Source organism: Crocuta crocuta, unplaced genomic scaffold, assembly GCF_008692635.1.
Source record: "Crocuta crocuta isolate KB4526 unplaced genomic scaffold, BGI_CrCroc_1.0 scaffold353, whole genome shotgun sequence".
NCBI classification, from domain to species: Eukaryota; Metazoa; Chordata; class Mammalia; order Carnivora; family Hyaenidae; genus Crocuta; species Crocuta crocuta.
Window position 1 is genome coordinate 353,415 of NW_027532595.1, and position 15,667 is coordinate 369,081.

The following is a 15,667-nucleotide window of genomic DNA, read 5'->3' on the forward strand; positions in this document are numbered from 1 at the left end:
AGAGAAAGAGCATGTGAGTGGGAGAGGGACAGAGAGAGAAGGAGAGAGAGAGAATCCCAAGCAGGCTCTGCACTGCCAGCATACAGCCTGATGCAGGGCTTGAACCCACAAGCTGTGAGATCATGACCTAAGCCAAAGTCAAGAGCTGGATGCTTAACTGACTGAACCACCCAGGTGCCCCTAACATCCTTTCTGACAGTAACTACAAACAATCACAGAGCAATCCAAATGTATCTGAATAAGCTTGTAACTTGGTAGACAACACGTTCATACTTCTAATTCAGCAATTTTGAGCTCTACTTTTTCATGTTATTCAGTTACACTGCCTTTGAGGCAACTGTTATGTGTTTAAAGCAGCCAGGGAAATGGCTCTGACATCACACATTTGCTGATAAACCAAACTTCACTCTCAGTGATATGTCTAGTGTATGATATTCACATAACTCAATTTAAAGTTTCTAGATGACTGTACACTAAAAGGTTAGTGTAAGGCCTCTATTGTTATAGAGTCTTGGCCAAGGATTTGGCCAGACACCAAATCTAATCTGCTGGTGGGGGCGGAGAGGTGGAGGAGGTATGGGGGGTGGGGGACTGCATCTTTAGTGTGCAGGCAAAGCAAACAGGCTCCTGGTTCCCAAGGCCCCTGACCCTACACTGAAGGAGCGACACCCAGACACAGCTGAGCTGACCTAGGCTTTTTGCTCTCTCTGATTCAAATTCTTTGCCCATCACTATTAGAGCTGTCACAATTTAATGCAATTAGGAAAAAAGGACTCAGAATGTATTATGGGTCCTGGATAAAAGAATCTATTAAATGCCATTTTGTTTACTGTGCAGTCTCTTTACAGCAATAAAACCAGAATGCCTGAAATCTGAAATGAAGATTCTTATTCTATAGAATTGCAAAAGAATGGCCTGAGTCAGCAGGGGGTAATAATAACCTGAACTGGGATCTGGAGATAAACCATGAATTTTAAAAACTAAAATTAATTCAATCGCAAAGGGGAACAACACAGTTCAAAATGTTTAGATGATATTATGTAAGGTATTATGTGAAAGAAGATTTCCCTTTGTATTTTTAAAGAATTTTTATTTTCGTTCAACATCATGGGGTTTCTATAACTTGTGAATGTTTCCAAAAATAGAGATTTGTTTTAGTTGGGTGGATGCATTGTTTTCAATGTCACAGTCACCGTGACGTATTCAAACCACCCCATAGTTGCTTCCTCCAGAGGCCAGTGATGACCTTCCTGGTGTTTCGGTCATCTCCAAATTCTCACCTTGCTTCTGTTTCCAACGTCCATCACAGATACAGGGCACCAGCCTCAGCCAAGCTCTGTGCAGGATGAGAAACTGCCGTTGTCCTGAAGTGCCAAAAAGTTTTCCACATCTGATTTACTTAAACTTCCATCCGGGGCATCGTTGCCTGTAAAAGATAAATAAGTGAACTGTAAATAATAGAATTGAAATTTGTCATAACACTTAAATAAATTCTCACTACAACTGAACAAAGTTATTTTATTTGGAAAAGACCATAAGTTACTGGTGTACCACTTGCTTCTGCTAAAGATGATTAAATATCCAAAAGGATTTGGAATGTAGTACTTAGTCGTAATAATGTATTCCCAATAAAAGCGATCTTTGGCCAAGGACCAACTGAAAGTTATGTAACCCAAATTATATTCATGACAATTGAGAAGGGCCTGCTTTCCTAAAACTCAAGTGTCCTAAAGCAGATTTCCTAATAGCTACCTGATGGTACTTTATTCTGGAAAACACAAGAAAGAAGGGACAGGGAGACAAAGAGAGGGGCGNCATCTTGGAGGCTTTCTTAGTTTTGAGAAAGACAGCCCTGATTAGGGGTTGAATCCATTTCAAGGAATCAAGTCATTTTAAAGCATGTGTACTAAAAATCCCAGATCAGCCTAATCCGTGTTTTCTCTCTGGGAATTCAGACATTTCAGACATGCCACAATGAGGCAACATGAGAATTTAGTGTTTCTCTGAGAGAAGAAGGAAGAGAGAGACTGGGCTCTCTGCTGGACAACTTCACAGGGGACAGCAAGTTCCTTCTGATGCAAGAGAAAGCCAAGGATCCCAGATGACTTCTTGACAGCCGAGAGATGCTGGCATTCATCTGTACAGCACTCAAAGGGAGCACAAGGCTGGGGCGGGGGGTGGGGGGGGAGCAGGGCAGGTGGTGAGGGGGCATGGTAGCCCTCCCTTTTCCAGGCATCAGATCCAGAACCTAATAAATGACTTACAACATTAAAAGCATAATAAGAAACTCTCGGAGTGCATGTTAAAAAAGCCAGCAGAGAGGCTGTCCTTCCTCTCTTCAGCAGGGGTGTGAAGCCCCCCACTTCTGGGTGCATCAGGGCAATACCAGTGGGACATGGAAGCCACAAAGCAAAACAAACTGGCATTCATGGCAACCAGGAAGATGGAGTGAGGCACGTCACTGGGAGCTCTTAAAGACTGTCTGGGGAAAGAGGACGACTTGGGGCCCAGAGAGTCTATTTCAATTCTGACTCGGAGCAGAGTCTCAGCTCGGGTGGCCCATTTCCTACCTCAGGAGCTAAGTGCTCTCGAAGTAACTTGCAAAACTACTCTTGGATTTCACACAGAACTTCGATATTGTCCACCAAGATCTGTGAGCCCCTTGAGGGCCCAGTCGAGGCCAGCACCCATGACAACGGGTAAACCGCAGGAGGCAGTCAGTAAAGGCTGGGGAGAGGCCGAAAGGAAGGCTCTGTCTTCCGCAGCCAAACATGGGTTGGAACCCTTGTTCAGCTGAGTCCTTTGGCCTAAGAGCTAGTTTCCTCGTCTGTAAAGTGAAGAGGACGCCCCCACAGCAGGGAGGTTGTGAGGGGTGAAGACAGTGTGATGTGCAGGGAGCTGCTGGCACAAGGATGGCTCTGAACAGATGCCTGGTTCCAGTCGCTCCTGGCTCCCTCCCAGCCTCTGTGGGCAGCCCCAACCCTGGATCGGCTCTTCTGTGGTTTACCTGTAAACGAACAGAGATTAACTTTCTGTCAGAAAAACCAAATAAGTGTACACTCAAGCATGAATTTATCTACTGCATTTGTTTCAGATGGAGTTCCAAGAAGGTGAAATGCTTTTAAATATATAAACCTCAATTCAGGATTGTAGCAATAATTTAAGATACAAAACATGGAGAGCAGACATTTTTCAAATTCTGCACTTATAACTTCTCCAAAGTTTCTATAATATGTGGAACGTATGTCAAAACCTGGCACCCAAACATTGCCAAGACAACCTGTTGATGAGAAGAAGCTGAGTCTGCCTCTCCTATGGGAAAGGGACACCACCCCAGCTCCTGTGAGGGGGGGGACACCATCCCCACTCCTGGAGGGGACACCACCCCACTCCTGTGGGGGAACACCACCTCCCAAAGCCGCTGGTGCTTCCAAGAGGAGAGGGCCAGATCATGGTTGAGACTTGGGAGTTTGACCTAATGTGGGGCCCAGTTGGGAGAAGAAGGACAGTGATACAGCAGTCCTGGATGGAGAACACAGCAAGGGTAGCACCTGGAGGTGAGAGATGGCTTTGACTCCTAGGGCATACACTGTCAATGTTGTCCAGGGAAGAGTGGACGGGTCTTTCAGGAAGTCCCTATAATGAACAATCAAACCACAAGCCTGTGCAAGACACTCCTGGAAACATTAAATGATGCTAATGAAGGCAGAGGAATTGCGAAGGACGTTAGTATTCACAGCAGGTGTGGCTGTGGTTCCTGGTGTCCAGGCTGAGTGTAGAGTGCACAGTGTATGTGGCCAGCCTCCTTTCACTCTTCAGCCTGAGAAGATCATTAATTAACACCCGAGGATGTGTGCCCATCCGGACTTGCACACTTGTTGAGGCATGAGGATCACATGCCAGGAGCCTGTTGAGGCTTACTCCACCCTGCACAATTCCACAACCTCCAGAAACACCAAGTTGCTCATTCTTTTGGAGGACCCTGCACTGGATCATTCAATGGAACAGTGACTGTACACCAGCCCCGAGGACTCTGAAGATGTCACATCTGGACATGGCCACAGACGCTTACTCAGAGAAGGATTGTGATCCAAGTGTGTCGTCCACTTCTCAGCCAAGAGTCACCAGGGCCCAGGTTAAACCAAGAGAACGTATCCCATACCCAGCCTAAAGAAAACCAGATCTGAGACCATTATCCAAATAACCTAATTCTCTGATTTCTCACTCTTGCTTCTTTTAATATTAATGATCCTAGCGAGGGCTGCAGGGCTTTAAGTACATCGCTCCCTCCTGTGGGCACACACTCCCCGTTATTGGCACAATGTGAAGGGGGGTTTAGATTTCTGGCTGCCTGGCCCACTGTAGTGATTGAGCCCAGTGTCCCAGAAAATTGATTCATTACAAGGAAATGGAACCATAGGACATTGGTGCTCCTGTAGAGAAATGTGCACAAAACCAGCAGTTGGTTTGGTTGTACTCTTTATGCAGCTTGTGGTAAATTATACAAAGTATTGGGACCATACCAAGGAGGGATTAAAAATGCCAAAAGCAATATTAAAAACACAAGATTTGCAGGTAAATAAAGTCACCAGAACCCAGGAAGAGGAAAGAAAGTGGCTAGAATAGAGAAGAAATGCAGATTGAGGAGTGACAGTCATGGTCTGCTTCTATGAATCTGGGATGGAAGCTGTGTATGCCCAAAGACCAGCTGCTTCTGAGACTAGAAAGAGCCTTCTCTCTTTTAAAAGTAAGGAAGTCTGTTTTCCAAGGACATAATAGCATTGACTGATGAATTGATAAAGAAGATGTGGCATACATATATATGTAATATAATTATATATTATTATATGTAATGTAATTATATATATATATAATGGAATATTACTCAACCATAAGAAAGAATATATCTTGCCATTTACAACAACATGCATGGAGCTAGAGTGTATTATGCTAAGTGAAATAAGTCAGTCAGAGAAGGACAAATACCATATGATCTCACTCATATGTGGAATTTAAGAAACAAAACAAATGAGCAAAGGGGGAAGAAGAGAGAAAGAAATAGAGACAAACCAAGTAACAGACTCTTAACTATTGAGAACAAACTGAGTTATGGGGCAGGGGTGGGGGCATGAGTGAAACAGGTAATGGGGATTAAGGAGTACACTTGTCGTGATGAGTACCGGTGCCATATACAATTGTTGAATCACTATATTGTACAGCTGACACTAATATAACACTGTATGTTAACTAACTGGAATTAAACTAAAAAGGTTTTTAAATCATTGAGGACATAATAAAGACAAAATAAAACACACAAATATATTCTAGTAAAACAGTATCTTGGAAGATTACACAGAAAAAAAAATACTTGTTCATATTTTTGGTGAAGACAAACACTAAACCAAAGAAATGAATTCATCAAAACTAAGAAAACTTTGCTTAGATTTTAACACATTGCATAGACTTTTGGATCCATTCTTTATGCTGATTTTCTTCCATAAGCCAAAAGAACTTCTTTACTCTTTAGATCAACCCCTTGCAAATTTCCCCTTATTGATTAATCATGTCATTTTTGTGTATGTTCTCTGTTTACTTAGCCAAGATAAGGCAATTCTTACTTCAATGCCCTTTCTGTTCCAGTGGCTTTATTATCAAGAGACTCCTTCTTTTAGGCTGAATGACAGAGGTAGAAGCATCTCATGTCTTATCTGCAAAGCCATACATTTTGTCAGGATTCCACTTTGCTTCCATTCTGAGGTACTTTCAAAATGCTCAGTAGGGTGTGGGAGTTCTATGAATGGAGTTATTTCCCAATTCTACTTTGTGCTTAGGTATCAGTCTCTGATTTTTGTATTAACATCATTTATAAAAGTGAAAAGAGAAAAATGGAATCCCATCTACCTCAAGAACTGTCCCTGGATGCTGTCTTCCAGGATTAAGGAGTTCATCCCAGAGTTCTCTGTCCTCTGTCCTTGCTTTACTTACAGGACTAGATTGCAGCCCACTGTTTTCAGAGGGAAGACCTTGGGGTTAGTCTCCAAAAGACATCTTCCAACTTTGGAAGCTTTTCTAAGCCCCTCTGGTTTCCTATGAAAGTTGAGGTCTTTTTAAAGTCCTGTTAAAGCTTCCCATTCTACCTAGGCTTCTCCTAATAATGAATCAACTGGTATCTATTAGGGAGTTCTGGATTATACATTCCTAAAATTATGCTAAATCCCTCTGCAAATGTCTCCTTCTTCTGTCGGGTCTTTGGAAATTCTAACAATGGCTCTCAGCTCAGAAAAAGACAAAAAACAAAAAACAGTGCTAGGTCATCTGGGTGGCTCAGTCAGTTAAGTGTCCGACTTCAGCTCAGGTCATGATCTAATGGTTCGTGGGTCTGAGCCCTGCATCAGGTTCTGTGCTGGCAGTTCAGAGCCTGGAGCCTGTCTCAGATTCTGTGTCTCCCTCTCTTTCTGCCCCTCACCCGCACATGCTCTGTCTCTCTCTGTCTCAAAAATAAATTTTAAAAACTATAAAAAATTAAAAAACAAAAAAGAAAAAGAAAAAAAAACAGTGCTTCATATCAACAGAAAAGGGCACTCCAGTTCTGAGAGAGGTTTAGCTTTAAGAGGCAACTAAGTCTTAGGGGCAGAATGAGTATAGGGTGGGCGAGAGGAACATAGGCTCCTCAGTTCAAGTTGAGATTTCGAGAGATCTAGAAGCAACAGTGGTAAATTTCTCTTTTGCCTTATCCAAAAGGTCTCTTAAGCAAGAGATTTTTGAAACTAAAAAACCTTTTGATGCTTCCTTGTACTAATTAAAAATTGAAGATGATTGGAAGTTTGAAATTTTGCCCTAGTATTCTTCTAAGATGCCTCTCAAACAATCGGTCACATCAAAAGCCCCACAAATATCCTTGGCTAACATATGTCATTTGGTAAAATAAGCATACAAGTTTGGATTATAATGTAAACGCATTAGTCATGTAGCAGGAGGTCAGCCTGGAGGAAGAGGTAAGGATGTAACTTCAGACAGAGTCAAATTCATGAGAGCCCAGGAATTTTTCATCCAAAACTGTTTATGTACTTCAGGTCTCAGCCTCTCAAAGAAGCAGATGGGCCATTCAGCTACAAACACCAGACAAAGATTGTGGCTCCAGAAGTATGGAGTGGTCTGCAGAGAGGTATCTCCTGGAACCAGACTCTCCTGGACAAAAGACAAGACTGCAGGAAGTTCCCAAATGGTTTTGATGAGCAACCAAAGGATGCCAGTCTTACAACAGACCCTCAGAAGTTGCTTTTTCCCAAGGCTGGCTTGAGGAATGGGCTCATTTCAAGGTCCCTCTTAATGAAGGACAATAAAGTGACACGACAGGCAGAGACAAACAGTAGTTTTAGTACTCTGGTAGATTCCCACCAAGGATAAGCATTTCACCAATCTGATCAGACAGCCAAAAGATAGCTAACGAGCATTCCTTACTCTAGGAAACAAAATAAACAGCATCTGGGAGCTCACTGAAGGAGGTGATTGTTCTAACCACTATGAAACCCCAGTACCTCAGCATTATGATCAGGAAGCCCCCATGCCTAGCAGGGGGCTCCACAGGCCTCCAAGGAAAGGGCTGTTTCCCAGTGGAATGCTGCCACTAAACATTCCAGCATTGACTGGATCTCAGTGGGACCTCCCAAACCAAAACGTCTGGACCCCCAAACATCACTGACTTCACCTGCTGATATGTGCAGCTGAATGTGTTGCTTACCAAAGTAAAGTAATTTCAATTTATTATAACAGTGCCTCGGAGGAGGGAAAGGAAGGTCGGAATTGATTGAGGTTTGGGATTTTGATCTGAAGAAGGACTCATTTAGTATCAGGTAAGAATCACGACAGTGGTCCTGGACTGGAGAACACAGCAAGGGGAGGACTCTGAGATGAGGGATTCCTTTGACTCTTAGAACACAAACTGCCAATGTTTCCTGGGGAAGAGTGAATAGATCTTTCAAGAAGTCCCCGTAATGAACAATCAAACCATTGCCGGAGCAAGAGATTCATGAGAAAAATAAATTATGCCAATGAAAGCAAAGGAATAGCATAAAATTACCCTAATGCAGAGAGTAGGACGTGGTTTTAGTTCTCAGCATCGAGGTAGCATGTGGGGTAAAGACTTTCAAGTAAGAAACTATCATAGATAATATAAATAAATAGTTAAGATAATCCACATACTACTACTTAATAGGAATTCAAAAATAAACCTCTGAAAAATTCATGTCAGCACTGGGGTTGGCAAGGTAAAAAAAAAATTTTTTTTTAATGAACCTTTATCAAGCACTTGCTCAGTGCCCAGCAATTTTATAGGTTTTCTCACTTATACCTCCCCACAATCAAGTGTTATAAGTACAGCTCTGTTCATTTTGGCAGCTGAGGCAACTGAGTGCCCAAGGTTTAATGAGTTGTCTGAGATCACGCAGTTAGAAAGTGACAGAGCCTTGACTTACACCCAGGACTTGTGACTCCAAGCCCAGCCCGGTGTCACTATATCACAACTGCCTACAAGCACGAGGAAACTAAAGCAAAAGGTCAGCCACACGTGGAGCACTACTCAACCAAAATGATGACCCGAGCCAGGAAGTCTCCCAGAATCATCATTTATCATATTTGAAGTCCAGCTCTCCCTCTCTTCCCTCTGACCATGCCTTCCTTCCCCTTGCACAGAATGCGGTTTTGCTCAAATACTGTATCTTAAGAATCGGTGCTCAGGTAACAGTCCCTGCTCCTGACCTGCGCATTCAATGGCAGCCAGGCAAATGCAGGCCTAGTCATGAGACTAGAAAGTCCCCTCTTCTCCCCAGGGAGCCATAGCATGCACATTCTCACACTGTGACTTGCATTTCCAGGCAGCATATCAGGTTACAGCATGAGTGGGAAAAGAACTTCCTCTTTGGATTTAACCTCACTGGAGCCACCAGAGGATCAAGGGAAAAGAGCAGAGTCGGCAGTTCTGAGCAGTTTCAGGACATCCAAAGAAAAGCCTTCAAAGAGAGCTGCATTTTTTGTCTTCTCCCAAGTTTTCAATATGTTTTGGAGCCAGGCTCCAACGAGAAGAGGATGTGCTACTCTTGGCCACAAAGGGCCTTCTCCGTGCTCATTAGATGCTCCGTGAGCTCTCTCCTGAGACATGGGAGAGACACATGTGGCCCTCGGCCTGCCCAAGGCCTTTTTCACAAGCTCTTACTGTTCATACGCTCAGATTCTCCTTCAGCAGTCTAAAATCTATGAGCGACATATCATCCTCATTTTGATGATAAGTGAGGTTCAGAGGAGTTAAATATACTGCCCCTACGTCTAAGACTTCAAGAGAAGTTTTTACAAGGCTTGGGCCACGAAGAGGGTAGTGCAGCCTCTTCCTTCTATAAGTGGGCACAAAGGTACATCCGAAGCACTGACAGTCCTTCCTCATCCACTGCTGGGAGCCTGCAGCTCAAGTGCCTGCCGTCAGGGAGCCGGAGGCTCATGGAGGAGGCACAAACCAGACCTCAGGAGACAGTGGCCACTTGTGCTGGATCTCCACAGATGCCAGGAACAGGCCACAAGGGCCGTGAGCAGAGGAAAGCTCACGGGTCCACTCAAGCCTGGTGGGAAGTGGTGGGTTACCAATAACAAGGGTAACAAAGATGATATTGCGTCATTTACCAAGTAAGACCCTTAAATCTGTGACTTCGTTTAGTTCTTGTGAAATAAATACTGAATTCTTACTAGTGGGGCAGAATCATCTCCGATTCAGAGCTACCATATCTATGGCACCCTTAGGAAGTGCCCAGTTGCCCACCTAGACACTCTGCGGGGAGCAAAGCCAGGAGCTGAAGTTGCACCTACTCATCCAATGTCTATGTCCTTTCCCTGGGTCAGACTGCCTCCCCTTCTCCTCCTCAGATTAGGGCCCAGACAGGCATGGTCTTGGCATGAAGCCCAGGCAGAGCCACTGGATGAAAAGCCTCCAATTTAAAGTGTGTTCGATCATAGTGACTGCCCCCTGAATCACTGATGACTGAACAATTCTGCTTTTGCCTTTTGCTTTCTGGCATATTATTTTATTTCACAGCCTTTTGAGGTAGCTATTATTATGCCCGTTTCATAGTTAAGTAAACCAAGATTTAGTAAGTTTAGCGGGATGACAAAGCCCCAAATGGCCTTTAGCCGCTAACCAAGATGCTCTTGGACAAAGTAGAACCATCAGTGGGTCTTGCCCCCAAATAGCTCATTTTATTTGCTGAAATTTGTCCTTGTACAAGACTCAAAACTTTCTTAAGTTCTATTGGTTGATTTCAAGTGTGCCCATGTTTTTCTTACCAAAAAGGAAAACTAGTTATTCAACACTTTCTTCTATTTCTTTCCTTCTCAGAAGCTGACCTAATGCTAAATTCTTGAGACAGTTTTAAATTGTTTTTCCTTCTAAGTTTGTCCTCAAAAGTCTCCAGTTTATGCTGGAGCAGTTAGTGAGAAGAGGGCTGTAACAAGGGAAATAATCCCCTGCTCTTATATTTGATGATTCGCTGGTATGTAACCACCTGTCCACACCATGTATAGGACCAGAGCAGGACCCAGGGCTGGGGTCTGTGTGGGGTCCCCAGTGGATGTAGGATTACAGTCAACATTTTCTGATGCAAGATGTGAATTGTACTATTTTATCTAATCCCCCACCACTTCTTTCTATTAAACTTTGTTCCTAACTGATTTGTTGTTTCTGACCTTTTTACAGAAGGCAGGATTAGTTCTGTAATGCACTGGACTTAAAAGTACTGTGGTAACAGCCCCCATGTAGTCCTAGAAGAGTGATAACATGGTTTAACTAATGAAAAGCACATTCCTACTATAACTCGTTCATCTTCATCAAGTAAATTGGAAACTGTATATATATATGTATACATACTATTTATATACTATATGTGTGTGTGTATCTGTATGTATATGTATATATATATACATATACATACATACATAGTTTGTTCCTATGAGCTGAAAGATTACACAAGCATGATTCTGGCTTCCTTCCCTGATTTAATTCTCTTCTTTTTTGTCAAGGAGTGAGGCAGAATGAACCCAAGGGGAAATGAGAAAAAAAAGTTCAACTTCAATGAAAAATGATGCATTGTCTCTAGCAAACCCTTCCAGAGAGTCTGATTCATACTTTGTTCATTATCATCAAGCTTTTTCTCATATCTTTGTAAGCTGAAAGAAAGGATGGATGGGAAAACTTGCTTTGTTCTGTAAGATTTCAGCTGATTCCACTATTCCTATGGAAAAATTAGTTTTGCCTCCATTTGCAATTCAATTCACTCATTCCATACAAATTTGTGTTGTTGCTGTTGCTGTTGTTGTTACTTTCCTTCAGACTATTTTTAACATCTGTCTAGTTCCTTCATTGATGAGGAGTAAAATAAAGTCTTCAACATGTGTTCATTTTAATAGCTGTAGGAGAATGTGGCTTTCACCCTTTTCTGAAAATTATCTTTTGACAGAGATTGCTTCATCCTTCGCAAGTGCTGTAATGTTCATTATATTTTTTTAGTTTATTTATTTTGAGAATGAGAGAGAGACAGAGAGAGACAGAGACAGAGAGAAAGCTCACACATGATAGCAGGGGAAGGGCAGAGAGAGAGAGGGGGAGAGAGGATCCCAAGGAGGCTCCCTGCTATCAGCACGGAGCCTGACGCAGGGCTTGAACTCGTGAACCATGGGATCATGACCTGAGATGAAATCAAGAGTTAGACACTTAACCCACTGAGCCACCCAGGTGCCTGAGTGCTGTCATGTTCAAAACTGATGTGGCATTATTCACCTCTAATCTGGACACCACAAATTCTTCTTAGCACCTCTTTATGTAACTTAACTCAGCCTCTCGTAACATTTTGCTCTCATATTACTTGATGTATACCTGTAAGTGATTTTTCCTGATTATACTGTGCACTTCTAAAATTAACTGCAATGCACTGGCATGATTGGGATGGAATGTGCCCCAAAACATTGGCCAATAGAATGTTCCATTTGAATGATGGAAATAAAGAATCAATGACCTTGATTTTTCTAGTGGAAAAAATATAACAGGTAAAGAAATATTATAAAATATTTTAAGAATTATGTGGAAAGTTGTCTAGATTAGAAATACAGTCCTAACATTAGATTTTCAATCAATATCTTACTCTTTCTTAATCTTTCTTTACTTTAATTACATATTCCATTGTACTCTCAATAATATGTACTCTCAGTAAAATGTATTCTCAGTAATAACACTAAAATAACTCCATGAGTGGAAAAGGTCTCCAGTGCTTTGTAAAAGGAAACATATTTATAAAGATAAGATCTGCCATCCTTGATGAATACATTCATATTATTAAAGGGCTTTGAGGTAGATTCAGCTCACTTGGGTACAAAGTAACATTCTTTAAAACAATTTTAAGTCTGATAATTCGGAGAGCTAACTGGTTTTGTTCTGAAAGATAAATGGAATATGTAATTGAAGTAACTGAAGCTTAAGAAAGAAGTTAGTTGACAGGTCATTGACTCCTGCATTGTTTAACAAAGAATGTCATTTCCTTTAAGATTTCTGTATAACTGGACATTAATATTCAAATAAAAATTGGGCAATAAAAATTATATCCAAAATCATTAAAGCAGAGAGCAAAAAGGGTAATTCTTTAATCTTTTAAGTTTATTTATTTATTTTGAGAGAGAAAGAGAGCACAAGTAGGAGAGAAGCAGAGAGAGAGAGAGAGAGAGAAACAGAGAGAATCTCAAGCAGGCTCCACTCTGTCAGCACAGAGCCCAATGCAGGGCTAAACTGCATAAACTATGAGATCATGACCTAAGCCGAAATCAAGAGTCAGATGCTTAACTGAGCCACCCAGGTGCCCCAAAAAAGGTAATTTCTAATACAATCTAGTAATTTTTCTTCAATTCACTCCCTGAATCGCAAAAAGGACTTGTATCATGAACTTTTTAAAAGCAGTTTGCTGGAAACACAAAATCTTTTTTGAAACAATAAATGGAAACTAATGTCCAGTAAATCTCCAAATATCCATAGTGTTGGGAAATACAGGTAAGACAAACACCTTTGCATAAGCAGCACTGCTCCACTGTAGCACACATTAAAACAAAAATGCGATCAAAAAGCAAAGGGACCACCAAGAAACACTTTTCTGCCACTATTAAAAACGCCTGGATGCTGAACAAGACAGAAGTGGAACAAAGTCCAAACACATTTTGCAAAAAGGGAAACATTCGTGAATCAATGAATAGCATGAAATCTTCCCCCACCCCCCAAAACTGCCTACTCCCAAGAATACAGCTCTAACTTGTTGCTATACTGAATTATGAAAGATTAAATAATATTAATCATAGGAAATCACACATAAACAACAGATACAACCTTCTGTATTCCATTCTATTTCATCCTCACAGCTTTAATTCTTGCCTGTCTACAATTAATACAACAAGTTTTGCCCAACTTTGTCCAACAGCCAGATATCTGAGTGCCAGCCTGAAGGCAAAGCACTACTCCTCTCTGCTTATCTCAAGAATAACAGCCTGGGAACAACAAAGGCAGCGTGAAGTTTCTGGGGAGAAATATCAAAATCAACACCCTCAGTTATCATGGTACATTATTCTCAGTTAAAAGTCATCTAGCCCTCCTGCGTCTATGTATCTATTCACTCACTATCTGACCATGTTCACCAGCTGGTATCTGACTCCTGATGCTCCCCCTGGAGCTGGCTGGCGGGGAGTGAGCACCTGGGCACACACTAGACAGCCCTCCCACCCAGGGTATGAAAGGACAGGTTGGTACTTTTGTTTATATTTCTAGTTACTAAAATAAACTAAGGAAATAGCACTTTCTTAATGTTTAATAAGTGGTTGACTGTAAGACATATATAACATATGCATACTACACAAAGAAAAATTCATCTAATAATAACAATATGTGTGAAATATTATTCAGCCATTAAAAGGAGTAAAATCTTGCCATTTGCAATGACGTGGATGGAGAGAGTATTATGAGAAGTGAAAAAAGTCAGAGAAAGACAAATACCATATAATTTCACTCATACGTGGAATTTAAGAAAGAAAACAAATGAGCAAAGGGAAAAAACAGAGAGACAGACCAAGAAACATACTCTTTTTTCCTTTAATGTTTATTTATTTTTGAGAGAGAGACACACAGAGCATGAACTAGGGAAGGGCAGAGAGAAAGAAACAGACAGTCAGACAGATTCTGAAGCAGATTCCAGATTCCAAGCTGTCAGCACAGAGCCCAATGCCAGGCTCAAACTCACGAACCATGAGATCATGACCTGAGCCAAAGTCAGAGGTTTAACTGACTGAGGCCACCCAAGTGTCCTGATTGTTACTGGAGGGGAGGTGGTTGGGGGGATGGGTGAAAGAGATGATGGAGATTAAAGAGTACACTTATTATGACATAAAAAATAAAATAATAGTAGTAGGTAGCATTTATAAGGCCTTGCAATGTGCCAAACAGCTTACCTAGTTTGGCTCCTTGATTCTTCACAATAGCCCATGGAATAGGATCACCACAGAACTCCTCTTATCCACACCAAAGCCCTTCAGGAAATGAGAAGGCATTGTTAATGACTGCACCATGGCAACACCTATAAATCTAGACTAGCCTAGGGAATGGGCATGCAGAGCACTGTATCTCTGGAAGCAAGGTCCAAGCCCAAGAACAGATAGTCAAGGTCATGTGCATAGACCAATGGAGTTAAGGTCCTAGACTAGGCTCTCAACCATACTACTGTACTGTATGGTGGAAACTGAAATAAATCACTAAATGATTTGACTGACAAGAGGGTGAGATTATATATATATTATAGATACAGAGATAGAGATATAATCTTTCTATAGATATCATATGTGGAATATCATATATATGATATACGTATGTGGGAGGGAGAGACAAGATGAAATAGGCCCATCCTCCTTACCTTACCCCCAACTAAGCACAACTACAAACCCTGGGATGATGAACCAGGAAATCCCAGGAAGACACTGGGAAAAGGCAAAAGGAAGGGTAGACTTAAGGTTGGAAAGCAGCACAGCACTTGGCCTCACTCCCCACCCAGTGGAGGAAGGCTACCATGCATAGTGCTCCTCAGCTTCCACCCAGTGACAGTGGATGTCTAGGTATGCTTACCCTCCAGATGAAACAAGGTTTCTCTGACAGCAGCAGGTGAACCACTGGCAGACATCCACTGGAGCCCTGCTGGAAAGCAGTGGCCAGGGGTCTTTCCTTCCTGCCAGGCCTGAGATGCCCTTTTCCTATGGAAACACACCTGAGCAGGAGTGGAACCAGAGAGGACCCACCACCTCAAGGGCCAGCTGAGAACAGTCTATCACAAAGAGCTGGGACTGTCCTGCTCTGCCCAGACACACCCGGGCAGCCTGGGACACAAGTGCAGGGGTCCCACCACACCACTGTCCTGCTGAGAGACATGTATCAGCTGGCCTTGGAAACTGCCTCCACTTCTCAGGACACACCAGCAGGGACCAGTAAGACCTCCATGAACCCAGAAAAACCAAGCACATCAAAATAACATTGAAATACTCCGAAAATTAAACTGCGGTTCACAAACATAATTTAACTCTTGTGCTAAACCTAAAAAGGGTAACTGTCTGCTAA

The 15,667-nt window shown here is 42.1% G+C and overlaps 1 long non-coding RNA gene across 1 annotated transcript; it reads right to left on the bottom strand.

Annotated features, from left to right (window-relative positions):
- Positions 1 to 1,163: 1,163 nt before the first annotated feature.
- On the bottom strand, positions 1,164 to 15,271 carry LOC144244736 (uncharacterized). The gene is made up of 4 exons (XR_013339044.1): positions 15,182 to 15,271; positions 14,515 to 14,592; positions 2,571 to 3,007; positions 1,164 to 1,426 (listed from the first exon to the last, which is right to left on the bottom strand). It is a non-coding gene; the product is annotated as an uncharacterized LOC144244736 (long non-coding RNA).
- Between the last annotated feature and the right edge of the window lie 396 nt (positions 15,272 to 15,667).